Raw genomic sequence first — 22,520 nt, 5'->3', positions numbered from 1 at the left:
TTTGAGGTCCTCCTGTTAAATTTGTACAAGCATGTATTTGTGTGTTAAATGTTTCGGAGTCTACATTTACCTCAGACGCCAGGATCAGGAGATTATATAGAGACTATAATCTATCCACCCTTTCCTGGCACTCTAAATCAAGTTCATTCTCTATTCGGGCTCTTTTCCAAGATGGTTTTAGAAAGGAATGATTTGAGGACCCAACTAATCAACCTCTTCATTCTCTAAGACCAAAAGTCTTTATAATGATGTCATTCTACAACGGTCACATGGATCTTGTAAATTGTTGCCGATAGGACATTTGAATGTTAATACGCAATCAGTTGATAATATTAAAACAAACATAATGTCGTCAGTAGTGCTCTTATCATTTAGGCTGAAGTCCGTTTTGACTTTGTTCCTGTGTGATCCGAGGCGTAGTGAGGGCCCCATCCACAGTATACATCACAATAAGCTAATTAGCAATATAATTAGCATTGTAATTACCAGCTGCAATAATTACTTTTATTTATTATGTTTTTAGGGTATTTATCTGGTCTAAAAAAGAAATCGTCTAGTTATTAGTCTATTCTTTAATTTGGAATTTAAAGCCTTTCGTTCTGTTGTTTTTAACCCTTATCTAACACAAAAAGCTTATTAAAGTGCATCAGTATTATAAAAATAACTAATTGTATATGGTATGTGATATCAGGGTTATATTGATAAGTGTATGAAGACCCTGGAAAAAAAGGTATTTAACATGTGAGATGCCAAAATAAATCTATTTATTTCCATTTTATCACTCACGCTCAAGAAAACTGTTTTTCAGAGACTGCACGCACTCCCCTTGTGTTTTACCCACAAACCCTTGTTTCTCTTGAAAGGATAGCATGCGTATATACACAATCTAATAAGAGCCCAAGATGGATGATAATGCCTTTTTATTAACTTACGGAGTGGTTTGTTTGGGCAAATTGAACGTCGTATTTTTCTCTCTAAATATCTAATTGGAGTTTTGACAGGTTTTACAATGAAATGAAAGTAGTTATTGTGCTGCGGAAAGACTGGTGTTTATAAAATTCTGTGAGCGATACAAGCCACTGACAGTACTGGTATAAAAAGCTGCATTAAAAACCGTCACATGAACTGAATGTTGATTTGTGTAAGTGGCAAAGGGGAGGCGTTTTTTAAAAGTTCATCAAAATCTTTGTTTGCCTTTGGTTTATGGTTTGGTAGTAAAATATGTACCCATTACTGTTTTCTGTGTCCTTACAGGCTTCAACAGACAGCTATGTAAGAGTCTGGTGTGAACGTGCAAGCTGAGTTTTGGCAAGTAGACAGTGACCCACAGGACCGAGTCGAACTGGAGCACTCAATAGATGTTGAAGGTCAGTGTCACGATGTACCATAATGCATGGTTTTCATGACTGCTTTAGTGACCAGTTACTTGACAAATAGTTATATCAGTCAGCATAAAACGTGTTTTCCACTCCATTTCTCCTTTTTTGACATATTTTTGAGTGTAGACTTGTATCTGTAGTTTGTTTTGTACTAAGAAAGAATTGTGCCGGCTGGTGTTTGCCATTTGTTTTTCATGCAACTTATGCTGTTAAACAATGTCTAGATTTATAAATGTATGGCTTGACACTATACCAGCACAAATAGCGGTTAGCTAAGCTGGATTGCAGGTGATTAGGCAATAGGAAGCAGGTTTTGGAACTGAAGTACATCATGTTATGTTTGCGTGACTATGTTTGCAGTTGGCTCGGTTGGCCCAAAGCTTTAATGCTAACCACAGCCTGTGTGATAGCAGTGACTCTAAGCAATATTGAAGTCACACCTCTGGTTCACGAAACAACTTAATTGAGTCACACACACGGAGAAGACCAGCCATGTCATAATACCCAGAGGCCTTGATTAATTAAGCCCTAAAAGCCCAGGAGCGTTCAATGTTCACCAGGTGCCTGTTCATCTGCCACTAGTTCCGCTTCTCACTCCATAAATACAATTCTGAGACATAAATGCAACTTTATATGGTAAGAACACATGTAGGAACTTGCGTGAATCATCCGAGCTTGAATATATGTCGACTTTCTGCAGTTTTTGAATTCATTTGTATTCAATTAAGTTGCTTTAGTGATAGTTTTTGTCTTTTGGCGAAAATATTCTTTCGATTTAGTCAATTTAGTCAACAAAAATTGTTCTTGTTGTGAAAAGCTGAGCTCCTGAAATAACATTATAATGAGTACACTATTGTAATATTTATTTTAGTTTATTTATTCATTGTTTGTGTCAACTATCATATTCTAGCAACTGTCAACATTGTTAATATCTTTTTTTATTTATACATTTTCATTAGTGGTGTTTTAATTAAAAGAATTTGCATTTTTATCATGATGTGCACTTTTTAGTCTCGTCATTGCTGATGAAATAAAACAATAATAATTTGAGAAATCGTTGATTTTGTTAACGATAACGAGACCAAAAAATACACATTGTGACAATAATGAAAGGATTCGAATTAGAATATACTGTTGACGAAAATATGCTGAGAAAAAAAATAAGAGCGCAAGACACTAAAATTTTTTTAAGAGGACAAATCTAGAAAGAACGTTATTCAATAATAGCCAATATCTGGGATTCAGATACATGAGCTGAAGCTGAACAATGAATGAATCCGAAACGATTCGTTAACGAACATTTTAGTCAGTCATTTTGTTAATGAGATTAGCATGCCAGGAGAAAAAAAAAAGCATACAAGGACTTTATTTGACAGTTTTTATGTCCTTCTGGGCATCTCACTGGTCCGGCAGGTGTTGTACTCCTTAACTAGCCATTGAGGAGTCATCACCTAAACCAGTGCTTACAGCCTCCCAATTCCCTCTAATCCAAAACAAGCAGATTTAGCCAGCTCTCTAGACCGCTCTCCACAAAACAAACACACCGGCCCCCTGCAGACTGCACCGATGCCCTCCTCCCTCCCTTCGCACCCCTACTGCTCGATGCTCGGTTAGCCAGGCTAAGTGAATAGGGAGAGGCAGGTCTCCATTGGTAACGGCTACCATGGAGGCACCTGGCAGGAGAGTGAGAAGGATGCTGCGAGAGCCAGCAGGCGCGCACAGATGAGCGGGGAGATTTAGGGGCCGCGTTCTGCCGTCTTTATCCCGCTCCCCTGCTGTGAAAGGGGTGGTCACCCCCGCCAGAGGGTGCGTCTGCCAAGAACTGAAGAATGTTAGCCCTGTGGCCCTGTGAGTGAGAATGAGCAGAAAATTGAAGTTAACAAGCATGCCGTATGCTAAGTGGTGACGAGAGTCCCCAAGCTTTTCCGTTAGGGCCCCGGTCCAGCTTCCATTCTCCTCTTAGAGCTGCTGCCAGCATCCATTGGCTCTGACTGCAGGCTGGAGGTGACCAGTATTATGCGTCTGCAGGCAAATTAAGACATCATGATCTCCAAGCTACAAGACTCCTGTGATGCATATGAATATAAAGGTGGATTTGTGTTGTTGTGTATTAGTTTTAGCATTAGCAAAAATTTAATTTTTTTAAATATTTTATGTCTTTGTCTATGCTGCCTTTTGATTCTTAAGCGCCACAGCAAAAGAAACGTGTGACGTGGTTACATGTTACTACATGTACTTACTAGAGTAATAACAGTAAATTATGCAGAATTACATGTAACGGTTACACTTTATTTTAAGGTGTCATTGTTACAGTTTAATTATATTTAAGTACTGAGTGATATTAATGAACTACATGTACCTATAGGGTTAGGGTAGTATTAGGATTTGGTTGAGGGTTAGTTGCATGTAATTATGCATAATTTACTGTTATTACTATGGTAAGTACATGTAACATATGTAACAAGGACACTGTAAAATAAAGTGTTACCCAAGTAACCTACCCTAAACCAACCCCTAACTGTAACTCTGTAGTAAGTACATGTAGTTAATTAATATTACTCAGTACTTTTGAGTAATGCAACTACGTCACCTTAAGATAAAGTGTAACCGAAATTATATTTTGCCTGATTTGTGAATGTGAGTTTGTAGTCTGTTTTGGATGTGAGGCAATAAAAAAGACCATGTACTGAGAAATAATGTCAAGGCACAATACGACGATGTAGTCCGATTCATGAATGAATCAACCCTTTTTAGGGAATGAAAAACCTTCAGTATGACCAATGTTGGCTGATTCACAAACAAATAACTCTTTTTAGTTCTTTTTAGTGATTTAAAAACATATGGTACAGCCAATGAAGTCCGATTCACAAGCAAATTAGTGTTATAAACCAGTTCTTTTTGGCGAATCAAAACATACAGCATGGCCAGTGTAGTCTGATTGATGACCAAATGAACTCTAATGAACCAGTTCTTTTTAGCGAATCAAAACATACAGCGTGGCCAGTGTAGTCCGATTTATGGCCAAATGACTCTTATGAATCAGTTGTTTTTAGTGAATCAAAACATTCAGCATGGCCAGTGTAGACCGATTCAGGAACAAATGACTCTCATGAGCCGTTAGGTGTGTTCGGCTTTAAGTGGCACTGCACAGACCGATCGATATAACATCAAAGTACTGTGAGAGCAATTAGAGAGCAGACATATGCTTTTGAATCACTCTCGCTGTACTTTGACATCATACACCGATCGGTCTGCGCATTGTTTTTAGTGAATCAAAAACATGCGACGCAACCAGTGTAGTCTGATTCACGAACAAATGACTCTTATGAATCAGTTGTTTTTAGTGAATCAAAATATACTGCACAACCAGAGTAGTCTTATTCCTAAAGCGAATGATTCTTATAAGCCAGATTTCTTTTGATGAATAGTTAAAAAACGGTTGCCGAATAAAGTAGCATTTCTTCTAAATGTAAGCAAAATGGATATTATAGCTAAAATATACCCAAATAAATTGAAATAATTTTTTTAAATAATTTAAATCACAATTGAATCCAATTGAAAACCCAACCCAGTTAATTTATTTTTTAATTAAATGCTCAAAAGTGTAGTTTGACTGTGACAGTGAAGAATAGGTAGTGTAATATGGACCAACTGAAATGCATTAAAAAGTATTTTTTTCTACACTTCTTCCAAGCATTGTTGTTTTGTGAACAATAACCTTACTTCTGCACAATGGGCCGATATCCTGTTTTTCGGCCAAGGTTATTGTGCAGGACCACCGTGGTCGCGGTCAGTCACATGCCACGCACGCATCCTTCTGTAGCGGGTCGCCCCACCTCCTCTCCTTTATACTGCAGCCCAAGGGAGCGCTGTGCTCTATGTGTATAATAAGGGTAGCTGATATAATGAAGGTCATTGTAATCAGAGCTAATGTGCCAGGGAGTCGAGACACTTCGGCTTTATTTGAGAGTTAGGCCCAGCACCGCTGGCCTGGGGGGAGGAGGCTGATAGTGTTATCAGAACTAACCTGCCGCTAATAACGACACGCTCCTCTGTTCTTGTCAGCATCGGTCTGAACTTTCACTGATATCTACAGTGTGGAAGTAGGGAAGCGGATTGAGCTACTGAACGCTTCACATCTTACTTAAATCCCCTCCCTAGGTGTTTGAAGGTCCGCTGTTTTCCTCCCTCTGTTTATTTTTAAACAGCAGAAGGAACGTGCCTAGTCTGCTTGATGTGCACTTATAGGAATAGTTCATCTTGAAATGAAAAATCTCTTATTATTTACTCATTTACTTTACGTTACAGGGTTCGAAATGGCATGAGAGTGAGTAAATAATTGGAGAATTTTCTTTTTTGTTCAGAATGTGAGGAAGCTGAACCTGAACCATGTAGAATAAGCCATTAAATAAGAGCCTTCTCTCGAAAGTGAGGGTACCTTTGCCCTTTTCCCCCTCCTCAATGTTCTAACTGAAGTTAAATGATGGTGTCCCACAGTGTGGTATCATGGTCTGAATGCACCCCTAGGTGAATGATATATGGGTTTTCTTTTGTCATTGAAATCTAGGCTGTATAGATATCAGAATGCTCTTTGTGCACTTAACTCATATGCTCTTGAAGTACAAGCCTTTGATCTTATGCAGATATATTTTTATTGAACAATGTACATTTGCATACGTTCTCTTCAGTGCACAGTCATTTTCTTTTATTGATCTACACTTTAGAAATGTTTCGTTAACAATTCTACTTTTTCCGTAACATAGAAACATGCTTCATGCAGTACTATATAAATGAATAAAAACAGTCTAATATCTTATATAATATTATTCAATCAACCTTACTACATCACATACCAATGAATGTCATTTTTAAGGGTCAGATCAGGTTGAATTGGAATTTTTATACAGAGTAGGATTCAATTACAAAGGCACAAGGCAACTGTGAGTTTTAATGTAGCGTACAGAACTTATAATAATATATAGGCTACAAATATATCAGTTTGATCAAGTTAGTGTTTTTGCACATTTTTATATTTATTCCAAAATAATAACTAAAGGCTAAATAACTAGTTCTTTTTAATAGTTATATATGTATATCATTTATTAATAAATAATAATACTATTATATTTATTGTTTTTTTGTTAATTAATTTATTAATGAATTATTTAATTTTATTAAAATAAACTTCTTTGTGAATGGGACCAGTGTTGGAAGGACAAGCAGAAAAAATCCTTATTGTTGAGCCAGAGCCTTGATTGTATTGAGTTTATTTGAAAGCTTTTTGAAATTTTCAATGAGCGCTTTACTGTCTTCCAGTCTTTTTCTCCTCAGTGCTCCTACATGAACATCAAACTGTACATTCGCCATGAACTCATACATCTTCAAAAAACAGGGGATTTCCTGCTGACAAGCCCCATAAAGAAGGATGAAAAAGAGATTGGCAGAGGCCCTAGTCTTCCACTTTTCATATTTCCCTTTTAAAAAGTGGCACACTGGTTCTGTGAGAGACATCAAAGGGGCCGAAGGAGGGCCGGGGAGCCTCTATTCACTTTTCCACCTCCATAAAAGCTTCCCATATCTAACCCCTAGTGACTTGCTGGCCCTATCATTCAAATGTCCCAGCGCTCTTTGTGGCTTCCCCAGGACCACAGTGAAATGATCTCTTTTGTTGCGCATCATTAGTTCCATCTGTTGTGAGAGCCTGGCTGTCTGTTCCGGGGGCAGGCCGACGTGATGGTGGCCGGGGGCGACGCGAAAGGCCCGCGTCCCCGAGACTCGTGTCCCGACCTCGTCCTCCTCCTCCTGGAACGTTGATGCTCCCTTTCTCTCCCTCCCTCTCTCCTTCCTCAGATGACACTCTGTCTGTTACTGCTTACTTATTTATGCGTCTGGAGGAAGGCAAAGCATCTTGCATGCATTTTATTAAAACTGGGCATTTTGCTCCATATATGTGTAATATATTTGAAATTAAGCACCTAAAAGAAAATAAGGATTACTTTAGTGTTTTTGGTGCCATTTCACCTAGAGATGGGGACAGTTTTACCTCATATATGATGATGTCATTGGAACAAAAAATCTTTTTAATAAAACTAACGCAAAATCGAGATTCCATTAAAATTTATGGCCTCTGGCCACTAAGTTTTTATATGCATGGTGGTATATGAGACGAAAGAGATGAAAAAAACAACAACTGTTATTCCTCTAAAGCTTGTGGGCGGATGCGAAGTGAAAAGAGATACAAATATTGTTCGTGTTTTCACAACACTGTATTAAAGTGGCTTTGGCTTGTGAATATTCATGAGGATAATGAAGTATCAACATAAAGCTGGACAGCAAAATTGTACTCCAAAGTCAAGAGGCAAACGTCTCAATTATTTGGTACATAACTAAAGGCTTATGCAAATGTGCAGTAAAAACAAAATTAAAACAGCTTTATTCATATTAATGAATTCAACATCTGTTTAATCTAATTTCATGCTGTGTAGAAAAAAAAAAGAACCATTTTAGTTCCATAAACTCTGTCCGTTTTGTGTTCGTAAAGGTGGTCACCGAAGTCTTCCAGTTTTGGATTTTTCTTGCATCATGGTGACTGTGATGCACCAAACAGATGTAACATTTTCTCTTGGCAAGGAAATATTTTATTCATGATTTACATGAATGATAAATCTTGTGAAAGTCTTCGTGCTGATGGGCATACGCAATTTAACATCTGTCTTCCTCAGAATAATTAATAGAGCAGCAGAACACTGGGGACTGAGGACTCTTCTTCTTCTTCACTTTCTGTAATTATTGTCAAAAACAAAGCAAGCCTAGATTTGCATCTTGCAGTCAACTCTCTGTTCTCTTGGCTAACAAAACAACTTTTAAAGAAGCGATTTCCAGTTGTGCACAATGTGGAACTTTTGTTTTAACCAACTGTTTTATTATTCTATTTTTAACCCTCAAGTTGTGTTTGAGGTTAATTTAATAACTTGAAAATAACAATTAAAGAATCAGATTTTTACTGATTACTTATTGGTGATATAAATCAAAATATTTTATGGAGGATCCATCCATCCATCCATCCATCCATCCATCCATCTGTCAATCTATCCATCTACTGTATACATGAATTATCCCACTTATTCCATGTCAGCGCATTAATACATAGATGGTCGTGGTATAAGAGGAATAATTCACAGAATAAATTCAGACATGAAAATTATCGGACATTGAAAATTAGACATGGTATACAGTAAAATTCACGGCTAGGTGTGCATTAGAAGTACAATATGAATTTTTTTTTTCTTCATTTATTATAATATGAATTTATTCTGTGAATTATTCCGGTTATACCACGACCATCTATGTATTAATGCGCTGACATGGTATACGTGGGATAATATAAATATATGTATTCACCTATATATATATATATATATATATATATCACCTATATGTATATATCACCGAGATCGCAAACATACAGTCTGAGGACAGTCAGGCCGTTTACGCTAGTATGTTTTCGTTTTTAAACGCATAAATTTTGCTATGGTTACGCCTGGTGTCTACAGTACTCCGGAGTTTTCAACCCTCGAAAACGAAGACTTTTGGGTGCGCTGCAGACCCCGTTTTAGTTTGAAAACTCTAGGGTTGCGTTTCAGTGTAAACGGACCAAAACAGAGACTTTTGAAAACAAAGGCGTGGCTGCCCACATTACGCTACCAGAACACGACAATAACAGACCTGAGCCATCTCTCTCAACGGCTCTGTATCAGACCAGCCTTGACAACCATGTAAACAATAACATGGAGACGGAACTTTTAGCAGCCATTGTGCAGTTAAACTCAGCATTTTATAATACTGCAGCTGCCTACATGCGCAAAAAGGCCAGCTATTATTAGAGCAATCCGCAACTGTTTACACTACGCGCATGCCCAGTGTGCATGAATGGTCATGTGATGAGCGTTTCCGTCGTGTAGTGTGGACAGAGTTTTTTTCTGAAACGCAATGGAAACACCAGTATTAACGAGGATCGTTTACATTTTAAAACGCTGTGTTAAAACAAAAACGGGGCCTCAGTCTCTGTAGAACAGAAGGATTCAAATAAACCAATGATGGCTTTAACTGTTTTAAGTAATGCGGTTTGTTGAGGCTGCTACCACACCCGTTCTCTCTGAACACGGTCCCTGGTGTTTGAACAGGATTGGCTGAGGTCCATCTGGCTGTGAGTTCAGCTCTCTCAGAGCTGTTTGCAGTGACGGGCCTGAGGCTGGTCTCTTTTGAAGCGAGCTGCGAGTCGGATAGGCCGGTCATGTTTTAGCTCACCAGTCAGTCCAAGCAGCAAGCCACAGAGGTCATCTGATATGACCTGACCTCATATGTAACACTTCGGTCTAAAAGTGAGCTAATCCTTTCCTGTGGGACCAATGTAGCGTCTGAGCTGAAATAGAGGGAGAGAGAGTGAATCGAAATACGTGATCTGCTCACTGGCTTCAGGACTCAACTCTATTGGATAAGTGACTCTGTTGCTATCGCCCTGAGTGACACCCCATTGCCCGAAAGCCAAAGTGCTGTATTTGTTGGAGCCATTATGAAATAAAAACCTAGAGAAAAAGGGCCACTATTTGGTTTGAATTGATTCCCTGAAAACTCCAGCAGTGAATATGCTTTCATTTTGATGGCATTACCACAGACAAAATGTGTTGTGTCAGTTCCACCTCTCCATTACTTTGTCCATTAGGGTGAAACTGGCTGATTTTATTTCTCACACTCTATTTTCTGTGATAAAATGGAAATTCAAAAGCTTATTAAGTTCTGAGTGACATCTATATCGGGCGTGAACGGGAAAGTAAGTCGACTATATCTAGTTTCAGTTCATTTTTGCTCAATTTCCCTCTCGTGATCAAATATTTCACTTTTCAGGAGGGTCCTAATGGGAGTGTCAGGTTCTAGTGGGCTCTCCTTCCTCTTTCCCTCCCATTACCAGCTATATGGTTGTTTCAAATTTCTACCTGTCAACAGCCAAAGAGCAGGTCTCAATTTTAACTGATTTCTTTCCCGCCGCAAGAACTTTAGCACTGAGTGAAAGCACTTCCAGCTCAAAATGGGATGTTTAAACACCCATATCAATTCATTCTGGAAAGTGAGAATTTTTGCTAAGACAGACTGTCTGCTGGATTCGGTTCTTGTCTTGTGTGTGTAATTTATACGTGTACGGTATACTGTGCTGATGACTAGAAATCATTTCCTTCAGATACTTAGAATTGTTTAAATATGTCTACGCTTCATACACAAAATAGGGAAAAATATCAGTTTTACCCACACAGTTAAAGTTTCTTTTGTAATACATTTGTTTACGTTTGTTTGCCCACAAATTCAAAATCTGTCATTATTTACTCTGTAATGTCATGTTTTTCCAAACCTAAATCACATTTATTTTTATGAGGAACACAAATTGCATGGAAGGGACTACCAGAACAAAAATGTAAAAATGTCTGCTTTTGTGTTCCAAAGAACCCATAAAAAATGACAGTATTCTCAATTTTAGGTGAAATAATTATTTGAAGATCTAATGAAATCGCTTGGGCTTCATCAATACGTTTGGTCAATTATTGAAATCGCTGTTGCTGAAATCGCATATATTGATTAAATTATAATTTTACCAACTTTTAAGAGTACATATAATAAATAAATAAAAACTTTAAATGGATGGTTTACCTAAAAATGAACATAATTCTCATCATCATGTCATCATTTACTAACAAAAAATCCATTGACTTTCATGGGACTAAAACACTTAAAATATTTCCTTTTGTTTTTCACATTTAAATTACGTGCCGTCTCTACTGCCACGACATAATCGTTAACGCGACAAACATGCGACAACACAGGAGCAATATCCAATGACGGTGGTAGTGACGATTCTCTCTGACCAATCAGTAATCTGCAGTTTTTAAACGTCACATCTTAGTATTTGTTCAGCTCACTTGGAACCTAACCGAGGTGGTACTATTTAAAGGAGCCGTACCATGCAGTGGAAAAGCACCATAAGTAGAACAAACATGAGTGTAGATGCTCAGAAATGTCCTTTCAATAAAACAAGCTCAGGAGATGCAGGCCGTCCTCCAAAACTACTCCTGCTAATAAAGCTATTTCCCTTTGGTTGCCCTGTGGGAGTCTGTATTATTTTGGGGTTTTTATTTAATCTTGTTGGGAGGGTCTGGATTTTTTTATAGAGTGAGGCATATTGCAGGCAAAATGAAAGGGTCTATTTATTTAAACTTCAAACGTCTGCTTAATATAATCTGTATGGCAGGTCATGCCAGTTTTAGCCCCTGTACACAGAGGCGTGTTGAGACTTTGACTCTTTTAACAGGTTTTGTACTAACTCAACTGACTTATTACATATTGCAGTACTCAGTGGACCGCACGGAGGTTTGTAGATAAAACACGCACTAGAAAGAGTGTCTTAGGATGGGCTTCTCTACCTTCTGACCATTACTTGCCTTTCTTGTCAAGTCCATTATTATATAATCGATCCAAAAGAAACCAAGTAATGCTGTAACAGTACGAAGAGCTGCATTTGGAGTCTCTCTGTATGATTTACTGTGCTTGCTTTTTGTTTCACACTAAAGATGTTGAATGTTTTCTTTATGCCTTGATCAACTGCAGTTTGTTTGTGCAAAGAGTAATAACAGTTGTTTTAATGTTTTTTTTTTTCATTTATATGATTTATTTACTCATAAAAGGCCAAATGTTTGTGTGCACACTGACATTTCACTGAACCCACTTTTCCTTCAAAGCCTTAGTTTTTTTTTTCTCCCTTTTTTTTGCACCATCATATGAAGATAATTGTACTTGGGCCAAGAGCGTATTGGACCATTAAACCACTGCCTCTCCCAGTAAAGCAATTCTCTTTTGTGTAAATGCATTGGAATTACTTTCAGGGGGCGTTGCAGAAGGAATATGTGAAAGGCTACTTATTCTCCTAATGATTCTTTGTCCTTTTAAAAGTCATCAGGCACATTTATAAGTGGATATGTACAAGGGAAGAGTTGCCCCTGGAGGCTGAGGTCATCTCTACCTCCTTGTCCAAGGCCAGGAAGTAAGTTTGCGTGAATGGACCTCTGCCAGCGGAGGTTGGTCATATTGGTAATGTAGGCTGTCCATCTGTATCCTGGCACATGAGCTGTAATGACTGAGGTGAGATAAAGAAGAGAGCGTCAGGCTAACACAATAGAGATGGAGAGCCGTGTGCAGTGTTGTGTAAGCGTATTTTGATGGAAATGTTTCATAATGCAGTCTGGCAAAATAATTTTCATGGGAGTGTCCCACAGAATCATAATCCTGCTTTGGTCATTTTCAAAAGCGCTTTATTATGGCATGTCTTCTGTGGCTTTTGCAAATGTTTCCTCAGAAAGTGACTTAAGAAAGAGGGACTAAAATGCATGTAAATACTGTTAAAACCAGACAAAATCAACTATTTAAAATTTTCTTTAATAATAGTTAAATATATTTTTCTTTAAAAAAAATCAAAATAAGATGTAATCCATTTTTACATAGATTAATTTAACTATCCTAATCTACTGTAAATGACTGCAGTCTCACAGATGGTTTGAAGATTAATTTTTGACATTTTTTATCCACATGGCTGGTTCCAATTATGTATTTAGTTTGGTTTTCTTCCTTTGAGTTCATGACATCTTTCACACATCTTTTCTTGTGCTTTACCCTACAAAATCTTCAGACTATCTTCAAACTTTATTTTAATCATTTGATTGCTAAAACAGAGTGATGTGTAACCGAGAGCAGCAGCAAATTTTATTATTATTTATATTTATATTAAAATTATTATTGTCATTAATCTTAATTCACATTTTTTCTTAGGGATTTTCAGATGCAATCCATTATGTTTTTAAGTGTAAATCCTGTATACACTTTTAATTTGATGCTGTTTGGGATGCTTCGGAAGACATAAAATACTTTTCAAGGACTGATAGAGAGACACGTGGAGTTCATTAAATTTTGCTGACATTTTAGCGGCTAAATGGCAGATAGTTACTGTCTCTGGGGGCTGCAGGCTTTTTTATATCCTTCCCCCAATGTCACTCCCCGTGAAAGAAAGAAAGTAAATAAGAAAGAAAGAAGAGTGTGTGTTCACTGTTGTTGTTGTTTTTTCTCCCAGCTGTGGTTTGAACGTCTGTGTGTGTTGTTTTGTGGTTTGAGCGACATCGGACACAACAGGCGGCAATGAAAATTGTAGGTGAATAGGTCTATTTGAGTTGAAAATTCAAGGAGAAAGGAATCCATCTGGATGATGAATAATTTAGATGGCTCAAGTTGGTTCCTGTTGCTGTTGTGTTTGTGCTCTCTCTCTCTCTCTCTCCCCCTCTCTCTCTCTCTCTCTCTCCTCCTCCTCTACAGACCCCCCTCCTCCCCCCAGCCGACATGACTCTGGAGGCTTGTTCTTGATTCTCTGAGGTTACACATGCCACTGTACGTGTGGGATTGAGCGACTAAACAACACAAACCTTCATACACAAAATCGGCCACATGGAATGTTTCACTCAGGAGTGTCAGGCCCAATTCTTAACATTTTGATTTGCCTTGAACCCTGCTGTCTTACTCAATATGTATGAGATCACAGTTTTTTTTTCTTACTAAAAAGCTGTGGTGGAAATGACCACATTCCAGAATCAAACTTGAAAAAAATGAAAACAAAGAAACATTACAATGTAAAATATAAAAGAAATGTAGGGAATTTATTTAAAATGTAATACATTTATTTTAACTGCATTAAAACTATTGTTATAAATATATAATTGTTCTAAGTAATAATAATTATCACCATTATCATTATTATACTATATACTTTATTATACTAAATACTTTTTTATATATTTATATGTATTATTTATAAAATACATAATTATGATTTTTTAAATTAAATTAGACAAATGCAAAAAATAAGTTTACTAGTGGTGTCAGATGTTTTAGACCCCGCTGTATATGACTGATATGTTTTCATACCGTATTTTAACATCCATTAGCGATCATTTAGAAGAGAAAAAAAAGACATCTTTATGCTTTTCCAGGAGTGACAGAAGTAGAGAAGTTCATCAACCTGAAAAAGATCAAAATGCTAAATAGAAGACACACACACGGGCACACAAACACAGGCGCAGCGCTGGCGTGTAAAGGAGCTAACGGCATTTCTCTTTTAAGAGGAGCTGAATGAGATGGGGGTGTTGGGAGGGTTGATGTGACAGGCCCGTGGAATCCCAACCTCTCTCTCCTGGCACCTCGCACTAATCAACCCCTGTAATTTATGCAAAAAATATGATTTATATTTAATTTCACTACACTTGCATTGTTAATTTGAGATGTAATTAACGCGTCGCCACGGCAACTAATTTCTCAATGCCGTAAATTATCACCGCCTTTTCATCAAAATTCAGTTACTTTGGCTCCTGTGTGCAATGTACTGATGCAATTAGGTTACCAGGGCAACCCAAAAGTCTTCATTTTCTTTTGTATAATTGCAATGAGGCAGAAGTTTTTATAACCAAGAGTCATGTTGAGGTTTTTAGCGAACAAAGGGCACATACACATTATAGCACCTCTACAAAAGGGATGTGGTACAACAAATATGCCCTCTGCCATTTTTCTCCCTGCTCTTTCTCTCTGTCGCTCACACACACACACAGCGTATAATCCAATGCGTTGACTTTACATCTATATCTGATTAAGTTTTCCCCCTTGGGCTGTGTCTCTTTTTTTTCTCCAAGTGAGGCAATCTGTTTGTCAGATGTGCATAGATCTCGCTGGCCTGCATGTATATCAGGCACATATCTCTAGCACATCTCCTCCACCCCTCATCCTTTTGTTCCTGGCTGGAATATTTTAATGAAGTGGATCTAATTTGCTCTCAAGACTGAGGCCACCAGCACGCCTCGCACGAAGCATGCCCAGTGGTGAGGAGTAAATGGGCGCGAGTCTCGTGCCAGTCTGGCCCGTCTCCTATGCCCACTCATGCCTGCAGCCTCTAACCCCCCTCCCTCGGCGCTCGAGAGGAAATACCAGGTCATTGGCTCCTAAACTCTGGTTAACTTGAAATGGTAATTCAATTTGTAAGCAGGCATTTTGAGACTTTTTAGCATCAATTGTTATACAAGCAGATATCGCACTGCAGAAAAGTGCTTTAAATAAAAAAAGTATTTGTCTTTTCTCTACCAAAACCATCTTTAAATCAAGATGAATTTACTTGACAAATGTGGTCAATATGTTTTCAGAGACCACTGGCTAATTTTCTTGCATTATAATAAATCTCTTGTATAAACAAAAATAAATAAAAGCATATTTGTTTTTGCAAATTAATTAATTACTAAATAATTACTCCCTCAGGAAAAAAAAAAAGGTACAGTCACTGAGGTGGTACCCTTTCAAAGGTAATATGAAGCATCTAATATGAAGCATTTAGAAACTGATACCGAGTGTATTATTGTTGTTATTGTTATTATTTCTTTTAAACATTGATTTTTGGCAGTGTATTCTCATCCTCAGACAGCTGCAGTTTTACTCCGAAGCCGTGCTGGCCAAGAACCAACAGCCAGACCAACTCCACTTTTCTTAACCTCATAATTAGCTTTGGTTTTCCTCTCTTTTCTCCGCATTCTCAGCGAGCTCCGTCAGCGTTGTTTATCCAGCTAAACCAAAGTTAACATTGTTTTAATAAAGGATAAATACTGTATTGGTGTTAGCATATTTCCCCATTAAACCTGTGTGTACACATCCACTAGCTGGGTTTTAACCTGATCACAAGAACATATTTTCTTTACAAGATCTTTATTTCCCTTTGACTGAATCTCCCGAAGCATCGGACGCAGCTGTCAAGAGTAACCCCGGCATGTGCTTAACACCCTTGATATTTCTGTTCTGTTTGATTCCGTGTGATTTTACCAAGGGATTGACTTGCCGTATCCATGTCTCAAAGTGAGTGGGGATTGGGAAGGGGGGGTTAAAGAAATCTTTCCCTGCTCCATTGTTCCTGCTGACAGCAAACAAGCGATTAGCATCATTCACAGAGACAGCGTATTGCGAAAGGAAAGAGGCTACGGCCTCCCAGGACCTCCCTTGAAAAACGCGGCCCCTTTAAAAGCATGTTCCTCTTCACACCGGTGACACGTTAGATTTCAACCGTGACCGATCTCATGCCGTATCTTTACCATTGAAGCCCGGTACGGAGAGACGAGCGAACGGAGGAGATCTGTTCTTGTTTGAATGAAGTGGCTACAGCATAATTACTACTGCTACGTTTTGCTCTTTGATCAAATGCTGTTGTTCTTTATGCCTGACGTTCTCTCCATATGCATCAAGGCATGCAAAAGCCTCTTTCTGCACATTCCTCATTAGGGTTTTCACTTTAGTATGAATTGTTTCAAAGGATTCTTGATGCAGTTTAGAAATGTTAGAAACCGGTCACTACTATTGAGTAAAGGCAAGGTCACCGGAATATTTGAGAGACGCACTTATTCTATGCATATACTCGAATAAAAGGAATAGTTTATCAAATTAAAATTCTTTAATTATTCTTATTTACTCAATCTATTGTTCCAAACCTCTTTGACTTTATTTAATCTGTGAAACACCTAAGAAGAAGTTTAGCAGATTGTCCAAGCTGCTCTTTTCCATACAATGAAAGTGAATGTTGATTGGAGCGTTCAAGCTCTAAAAAGGCCAAATATTACCATAAAAGTGATCCAAGTCTTCTGAAGTCATTCAGAGTGAACAGACTGAAATAATTAAGTTATTATTTACTTAAAAATCATACAATGTAGAGAAAAGAGCAGTTTTGACATTCTACCTAATATCTTTTAACGTTCAACAGAAGGAAGAAAGTCGATGGGCATGAGTAGGGTGAATTTTCATTCTTGTCTGAACTATTCCTTTGAGAAATAATGTGCGTTTGAAGAACGTTAGTTTTTGTGAAATATGTAATGGAAACACACCTATGAAAACTGGATTATACTTGTTTACTTACTGGAGTCTGAAGCAGTATTTGCTTTTGTCACATTTATTCCCATTTTACCAGCGCAAGGGGCCCAGGAAGACGAGTTACCAAGGAACACAAAATTTTAATTAGTGTATTTTAATCATTCAGGCTTTTCAAGCTAATCCACAGACCCCAGAGAATTCCCAAGATGCAGCTCTGTGCTGCTTTACCATTTATTGTTGAGTCTATTATAATTACTGTTAGCAGGTGGGGGCTGGGAGGCCTTTATTATGTTTTTCCATCTTTATTATAATTACTTAAAAAAAATTAAAGGATGCTGTTTCATTAAGTTTAGAGAGGATGCCATTTCAACCCTTCCTTTTCTCCCTTCATCTCATTGCTCTTCCTGCCTCTGCATTCGCACAGCTTTATATAAACACATTAAAACAATTTTTTTTTAAAAAGCAGAAGGAAGAAAGATGGACTTATTGAAATGCTTTTCTAGGGATGCTTTGTAAAATCCATCTAATGCTCTGAAAACTCTGCGTGCATGCATCCTCTCAAATCCAATTGTTTCGGGTCGTAATTGGAGCTCGATCAGAATTTGCAGGCAGTCGCTAGAATATATTTTCTTCATTTTCCCACTCAGCAGTGAATAAAGATAAGAAGTCACGAGTGAGTTTTTAAGCCATGAGATTTGGGTGTTCTACAGGGATTTTTGGATCTGTATTTTATGTGACTGTCTTCGCAGTTATCGGCAGTGTTATTTGATGAAAGTCTCCTCACAGTCAAGAAGTAAGATTCAGAGGGAGTTTTTTCTTGGGCCGCTCTGTTGAAGTTCTGTCCTCATTGGATGTGTTTCATGGCACATGATCTGAACATACAGCTCTCATGTGTGTGAAGTGTCCCTATCTGCTCCGTCCCCTTCGCTCGTTCGCATTACTCGGTCCTAAACTTTGTGCGTATGCAGAAATATATACTTCACTCAACATGCCAAACTTATTCTTTGTATTTTCCAACTAGATTTGTATTTCCAGTGTTTGCGAGGCACACTGTGGTAAATGTGACTAAATGGAAATTGACATAATAAGACCATTTACAGTTCAGTGTACACGTAAGAAAAAAGACTAACTAGATTTCATATGCAAAAAGTACTATGATTGTGTCAGTTAGATTTTAGATGGCGAAAGTTAATGGGAGATTTTCAAATTTGAAATCTTAAAGGGACAGGTCATCATCAAAATCTCCAAGCTGTGTTTTTTTTCCCCATAAAATATATGATAGTATATATATATGATATGAAATACTAAATGATAGTCAGATAAATCACATTTTCAAGAAACAACAAAAGTTTTCTAAGTTTGAAGTGGGTAAAATGTTTAATGTTTTTGAAAGAAGTATCTTATGTTCACCAAGGCTGCATTTATTTGATCAAGTATACAGTAAAAACAGTAAAATTGTGAAATATTATTACATTTTAAATAACTATGTTCTATTTTAATGTATTTTAAAATTTATTTCTGTGATGGCTAAGTAAAAAAAAACAAAATTACCCCAGTCTTCAGTGTCACATGATCCTTCGTAAAATCATTCTAATATGCTGATTTGCTCAAGAAACAAGTTGTTTGTGCTGCAACTTCTTTTGTAAAATGTGATTAAAAAAATAAATAAATCTGGATTCTTTGATAAATAGAAAGTTCAAAAGAGCAGCATTTATTTGAAATATCTATATATATATATTTTTAACAATCTAAAAATCTTTAGTCACTTTTGATCAATCTGAAGAATCTGAGCAGTGAAATGTGATGGTTTGGAAGTTTCTGTTTTAGATGACTAAGTTAGATCTACTGCCTCATGTTTCGAATTCTTGCGTGTCCAATGTGTATTTAGCACCAAATCATGGGGCTATTCTTGGGCCCCTCTGAAAGCCAGCAGAAAGCGCTAACAGCGGTCCACTGCTAAGACAGGCAGGTTTTTTTTGTATTTTCATGGAAAATTCCACATCTCCCTACGAGCTGCGTTTCATAAGCAGAAATACGTTTCAGGACAGATCCCGAGAAAAATTAATTAATGGACCTTTGCGGTGAGCGAAAGGCCAGCACAAGGCAATTATAGTGTCTTTGTGATGTGTCAGGATTTTGGAATTATAGAATCACACTGGATTGGCAGCAGTAATTATGCTGGAAAGAAGAGCTCACCTTTACTGATATTTAACAATTTACAGCTTCATTTGTAGACCTCAGCTTTGCTTCCTACCCTAAAGCCGGTAATGATTTTGTAAGGGTTTAGCATGCCTCGATCGATTCCGTCTTTGGATCATTTGTGTTTAAACTATGAATCTAATGGCATTCTTGCTGTTGCAGCCATTTACACACTAGCATCCAATATGTCTCTCAAGTGACTTATTCATTACAAGACTTGCCTCTTTTTTTAAATTAATATATGACTACATTAATAGTCCACGAGAGAGTCCACAGAGAATCCGGCAAAAACCACAATAAAGCTTTTTTTTCTTTTTTTTTTTTTTTTTTTTTAAGAGAAAAACCATGTAAATGAGGGTCTTCCATGTTGAAAAAAGCCACCTGTCTTATGTGGTCTGTCTGAGCCCAGTAATGGACAGATGATTTTAGCAGAGCCTGTTTTGGGTGGGGATGTTCAGACAACAGTCTGTTTGTGTTTGATGTGAGCTTCATTATATTGACTGTGTGGTGGGCTTATCTCCTGTTTTCATAGATTAGGACCAAAGAAGATTTTACAGGCTCTAGTCTTCACAGAGAAACTTGTTAACTTACAGCAGTTGTTACTCCAAAGTTGAGCTGGTGAAAGAGGAGTTAAGCACAGACTAAACTGCAGTGTTATTGTATTGTTCTGTAGTACTTTACATAAAGTATGATTTTTTTTCATGATCTGAAAAAAAAAATAGTATTATAATTTTATTAATATATTTTTTAAAATCTTGTAATTTTAAGCTGATTTCATTCATTCATTCATTCATTCATTCATTCACTCAAAATATGCCATTTTTAAATTTGGTAATTATTTACAATCCCATAGAGCCGTGCAGTTATTTATTTTGTTTGATTATTAGAAAGTCACCTGTTTATTTTGGAATTTGAATTTGGAATTCTGCCTCAGAATCTATAATATAAATTAGATAAGTTATATAATATAAGCTATGTATTTCATTATTTCTTTGTTTGTTTGAAAGGTAGATAAAAAATATGCGCACAACCTTTTTTTATAAGGTCAGTTACAGAGGCAATTTTTTTTCTGACCTCCAAGTGTGTTCTATTGATTCATTGATTCCCCCACTTCCAAAAAGAAGCCCTGATGTACCTGAATAAATCTTAAATTAGATTTAGATCACAGGCTGGTTTTCAGGAGTAAAAAAAGCCGATGCTCTAAAATGTTGTGATCCCACCAAAAAAAAAAGAAAGAAGAAAGAACCCTTTTGTAATGAAAATACAAGTCTATTTTTCCTGTCTTGGTGATTTCGTTGAACATTTAGTGCTTTCCATAATGCACTGTTCCATAAGAAAGGAATACGGTATAACAATTAGTATATTAGTGCCAAGTCTCATACACTACAGTGTGATTTGTGATGTTGATGTTTTTCTGTGGCACCTCAGGGAAGTGCAGAAAAACATGCAATTAGCATCGGTCTCGGCACAGGAGGGGCTGTGCAACATGGAAATGCAGAGAGTGGCATATCTTAAACAAGGGCTGAAATCTGTCATAGGAAGATGTTTGTCAGCATAGGAGTTTCTCCGGGGACCTCAGACCCAGGTGTGACACCTAACAGGGACATTTCAGAACAATTCCATCACCATGCTATTGAAATGATCACTTATTAATCCCGCGGAGCATGCCAAAAATAAGCATTTAAAGTCAATTTACCCTATTTTTTATTTTTTTTAAAACATGTTTCTGATCTTATTGTGCATTGCTCATTGAAAAATGCAATCTTCACTTTGATCTAACTCTTTTCCAGTGCATGGCTAAAAATATACGTGAGCATTTTGTAGAGTTTTCCTGCTGACTGTAAAACAACAAGAACTGAAAATCCCCAATGAATGACCTGTTTTTACATCAACACTGACCCCTTCTCTGTTACGCACTGAACTCTGCTGGAAAGGTTAATGTCGAAATCTGGAGCGAATTAACTTAAAATTGCTTACAATGATCTTAAAATCCTGTGCTGGTTTTGTTGTGGCTGTAAATTAATTTCTACAGGGAGCTTTGGAGTCCTTAAAGAGACAGGTCCAAAAAAGAAGAGAAAAACTGAGAAGAGAATGAATGAGTGGAAGAGTGGGCCGCGTAATGCTTCTGGCTAAGCCAGTCCATGTCTTAAATGAAGAGAAAAAGAAATTAGGCTTAACTGAAAACATATGGTATTGCACTGGGGAAGAGGTCTGCTTAAGAGGATCGTGGCAGGGTAATAAATAGAGACAGGAAAAGGGCACGTGTGGCGGTTTGGGTGCAGGATGGGGATTTTTTTTCTCCTTTCAGGGCAGTGATACAGGCTGAGCTCCTTTAAAGGGCCAGTGGTGCAAATTGAACTGCCTTAATCACGGTGCTCATCATTGAACATTCAACCACACACACACATATGCAACTAGGCCTTAAAGTGGCTTAAGCCTCAAAACCCACACAATGCCATATTTCCTATTAAAATTTTATGTCTCTAATTATTACCATTAAACTAGGCACCCTTGTTGCACCCTATGTAATTTTGTAATTATAATTAGGATTTCTTGATCTTGTCTTGTTCCTTGTTCTCCCTGATATGACTGCTGAATTGAAATGCGTGTCTAAGTTTAATAATGACGCCCCTCTGGATAAAGATTCATACGGCACCAATTATTCTCTTTTCTCAGCAGATACATTTTATGTGGATTCTCCGTGATGTTGTCAACCTTTCTTTGCTGAGTGTAGAATTGATTCATCTTAATTTTCCATGATGCTTAAACTAATTGAATACAGCAACCCTCTTTTTGCATTTATATTTATATTATCCAGCCTTTTGGATGCGAGTAAAATGCATTCAAGACCAATATTGTTTACACATTTATTATTTAAATGTAATATAATACATTTAATATTTAATAAGTACAATTTAAAAGGATGTATTTGTTATATATTATAATAATATATAATAATATTTTAAT

General features: G+C 37.2%; 1 protein-coding gene across 2 annotated transcripts in view; it reads left to right on the top strand.

The window, feature by feature from the left end:
* casz1 (castor zinc finger 1) overlaps window positions 1–22,520 on the top strand; it is a 185,777-nt gene that overhangs the window by 36,979 nt on the left and 126,278 nt on the right. For both annotated transcript variants that reach the window (XM_084099369.1, XM_084099368.1), the window contains exon 3: window positions 1,255–1,367. The gene's annotated coding sequence lies outside the window, so the exon portion shown is untranslated. The remainder of the gene's footprint in view (window positions 1–1,254; window positions 1,368–22,520) is intronic.

Source organism: Abramis brama, assembly GCF_963993115.1.
Source record: "Abramis brama genome assembly, chromosome: 22".
Taxonomy (NCBI): domain Eukaryota; kingdom Metazoa; phylum Chordata; class Actinopteri; order Cypriniformes; family Leuciscidae; genus Abramis; species Abramis brama.
Note: the sequence above shows the minus strand (reverse complement) of the source record. Positions and strands in the feature narration are given on the sequence as shown.